We start from the raw sequence: 4,484 nt of genomic DNA on the forward strand, positions 1-4,484 counted from the left end.
AAATAAGAGAACATTTGAATAAAATTAATTTTTTTTAATAATAATAGTAATTTATCCTTATTTAAAATATAATTAAAAATTAAAGATTATAAATTACTCCTTGCATAACATCGGTACTATGCCAGTTACTTACATATAATTAATATATGCTAAATTTTTCATAAATATGCCCTTATAATTTAAGTAGTCTGTAAATCAATTATAGAAGTTATTATATAATATTTAATTATAATGTACATACATAATTAATTAATGATTAAACATATTATATAATATAATAATAAACTTATAATTAAGAACTATACAGTGATTTAATGTAGTTATTATTAAATTATAAAAAAATAGATGAATTAAAAGCAATATTAGATTTTATATAATTTATAATTGTAATATATATAGATATATAAGTATATATAATTATTTTAAAAATATATAATATATTTAAACAAATATAGAAAAATATAAACAGTAATAAAATTTGCAAGTATGCGTTTCTTATATCAAAATATATTTTTTTAAATGAGCACTTAAATGTTGTTATAGATAATATATATATATATATATATATATATATATATATATATATATATATATATATATATATATATATATATATATAATAATGAAGTTTCCATTTAATTTAACTATTCATATATAAAATTTTTTATTGAAAATTTAACAATAAATTTTAAAAAATATTTAGTAATATTCAAAACATTTTTTAAAAACTTTAATTTATTTAATAATCATTATAATTTTTTAAATATATACCTTTCAATTCTGAAATAAAAAATAATAATAATATTAACAGGTAGTCACTAGTGTCATATATACATTAATAATGTTAATATTAGTAGCTAAATTATAGGGTTGATAAAATATGCGGAAATCTGTGGAATTGCGCATATAAATATTGGGAGTGTGGTGTGGACCCATGCAGTTACAGTACCTATACAAATATAACCTCAAGATTATAATTATATTTTTATTTGCTTTTAATGCATTAATAACAGTTTAAAAATTATAATTTATAAAATTTTAATAATATCCCATTTAATCCGGTTCTATTAATAATTGCCCATATGGTCACTATTTACTGTCACTAATTATTATTTTATTATTGGGTATTAATAATTAATTGCCCAACAATAAATTGCCCATATGGTTTTATTTTAATAAGCTTGGCTAAAATAACAATTAGTGACAGTTAAATAAAAATTTAATGAGTTCAATTAAAAAAAAATCATATCTAAACATAGTTATAAGTAATTCCTAAAATTATTGAATATCCGAGGCCAATTGGGCTAATTTAAGTAATAAAATGTCGTCTCTCACTATTATTATTTCAACTAAATCATTAATTTTAATTAAGCTAACATATTTAATGGGCTAATTAAAAAAACATATTAATTAAGATTGGCCATTTTTCAAATTTAATGCAAAATATGGCCATTAATAAAAAAAATTACTTTATTGACAATGATGGCCTACATATAACATGAATTAGCCAAATTATTAAGTTGTTTTTGTAAATACTCAATGTTCGAGTACTTTAATTTAATGGGCATATGTGAGTGACTCATTTCTTTTAATAAAAATCTATATACTTAATTTATAAGTCATTATTTGGACTTAATGACATCAAAAAAATTAAGTATGCCATAATAGAAGATCCTCACATGGTAGAATAATCATTATATCTCTCATGTGTTTAGGCATTTTATTTACTCTTAAATTCGATTTAATGAATATGCACAACCATAAGCTTGTTTTTCCATCTAATCTCTACTACTTTGATAAAAAAAAAAAAAAATAGAGGTTTTAGCACTAACTTTAAGGAAAGGAAAGATCAGCTACTACTCTCCATTTTCTTCCAGATTTCCTTCAACCCTTTATGGAATTAGGGTTTTTTAAGCTTTAATTGCTAACCATTCTTAATCCCTCTTGCTTAGGCCTCCAAAATTGGTTTGATCTAGGGTTTTGGTTTGGTTTCTTCTTCAAATTTTTGAGAGAAAATGGCTCTTGAAATGAAAAAAAAAAAAAAAGAGAGAGAGAGGAAGAAGATGGAAGTTGGCCGGTGGTTGGGGAAGGGAAAAGATAAGGATTTACTCATATTGGTTTTTATCCATTGGCTTTTCTCTCAACTTTATAATTAATTCAAGTTAGTCCTTCAACCTTTTATTTACCCCTTAACTTATTGATTAATTTACTTTAGTCCTCTAATTCTTAGTAGCCAACTTCCTAGGTGTGAAAGGAAGCAAGTGCACACCTACTTAGTTTGCCACTTATGTGAATACTTTTACTTCTGTTTATTTCTTTGACTTATTAATGCATAATTATTCCTTAATATATGAACAAGGAAGTGTCAGATTATGACTTAACAAAACCAGATTGCAACAGAAAGTTCTTTAACTCATTGTACCATGCTTTTGGAGCCTGTTTGAGACCATATATAGCTTTACGAAGCTTACAAACAAAATTAGGATGATTTTGATTAATAAAGCCTGGCGGTTGCTACATGTAAACATCTTCCGTGACCGTTCTATGAAGAAACGCATTATTAACATCCAGTTGGCACAATGGCCAATTATGAGATAAGTGTAATAGAGAGAATCAATCTTATTGTTACTAGTTTCACTACCTGACTAAATGTCTCATGAAAGTCAATGCTGGGTCATTAATGGAATCCTTTAGCAGTAAGTCCAGCTTTATAGCGAGAAATGGACCCATTAGGATTTCGTTTGATATGAAAACCCATTTGCAACCAACCATATTTTGTGTGGTGGATGGTGGAATAAGATCCCAGGTGCCATTTGTAAGAAGTGCCATAAGTTCTTCTGATAAGGCTTGACGCCATTCAACATACTTCATAGCCTGCGAAACATAAGTAGTGTCAATTAGTTCTAGTAGGGGATGTCTAGTGATTATTTGATAAAGACGTTTGGGTTTAAAATTTTGATTTTTTAGATTGTGTGGTCATAGGGTGAGTGGAGGTAGTAAGAGGATTTGGTGGTGGAGGATCGAATATAAGTGGAGGCTCAGTGATAGGAAGTGAGTGTAGTGATGATGAAGGATTTTGAGGTTTTTGGGCAAGAGGTGATGATATTCAGTAGGAGAAACACTATTAGAAGAAATATTAATAGAAAGTAAAGAAATTGCAAGGGTGGAAATAACAGAAGAAGAGCAAGTAAGATTACCTTATTGTGAGGAGTAACTTGTCAGATGAGGGCCTGAAGCAGTGTGCATTACTAGTGTGGAGCTGTGAGGGATACTATCAACTGATGGAAACCAATAGTGCAAAGGAGGTGATTTTTCATGACTAAGAGAAGGAAAGACATGTTCGACAAATTTTACATGATGAGAAACGTAGATTTTTTATGTTTCAATTGCAAGGCAAATGTTTGCGCTTTGATTTTGAGAGTACCCAAGAAAGATGCAAGGAGTGGATTTTTTATCCAATTTGTGTGCAACATAAGGTTATAGCCATGGAAAACAAAAGCAACCAAAGAGACAAAGTGTATTGTAATTGGGTTTGGACTGATGAAATTTTTTATATGGTGACACTAAATTTAAAACTAGTGTTGGCTGTTAGTTTATGAGATAAATAGTTGTACGAAAAGCATAGGTCCATAAGTGAGGAGCGAGTTTGGCATGATGCAACAATGTGAGACCTGTGTTGACAATGTGCTGCTAATGGCAATGCTTAGACATGCCTTATGTTACAGTGTATGTGGAGGTGTTTTAAGATGTTGAATACCAGCAGAGCAAAAGAAATTTTTTAATGCAATATACTCACCCCCACCATCTGTGTATAAGGAGAGAATGGGTCATTTAAAAAATTTTTTAGTAACAAATTTAATGTGACTAAAAGTTGTGGCAACATCATATTTAAGTTGTAAAGGATAGAACCAAATGTATCTCAAATAATGATCAACAAAAATGACAAAATAGTTGAAACCATCGTGGGACTCGATAAGGGAAGGTCCCCAAATATCAGAATAAAAAATATCAAGCGGACCCTTGCTGACTAAAGTTGATACTCCAAAAGAAAGTTTATGACTTTTATTACAAAGACATGACTCATAAAAAAATTTTAACAGAATTAGAGAGGAAAAGGATATGAGTTTGGACATTACTAGGCTCTTCATGATAGAGGGGGAGGGATGTCTAAGACGACCATGCCACAGATGAGGAGATAATTTGGGACTTGCAGTGACTGAGAGAGCTTTATGTGAGTTGCTTCTTGCACACAGTGTAGAAGGCCACTCATACAGATTATGCCTCATTCCTCCGTGCAACAGTGATGTCCTCAACTTGAGATCCTTAACAAGAAAAAAAGAAGGAAAAAAATTCAATGGAAGTGTTATTTGTACAACAAAATTGAGAAATAAAAATAAGATTTTGTTTGATCAAAAGAACATGAAGCACATTAGATAAGTGAAAACGAGGAGAAAGAGATAGAGAACCAGTGTTTTTAATTCCAA

The sequence above is a fragment of the Hevea brasiliensis genome, chromosome 16 (genome assembly GCF_030052815.1).
Source record: "Hevea brasiliensis isolate MT/VB/25A 57/8 chromosome 16, ASM3005281v1, whole genome shotgun sequence".
NCBI lineage: Eukaryota > Viridiplantae > Streptophyta > Magnoliopsida > Malpighiales > Euphorbiaceae > Hevea > Hevea brasiliensis.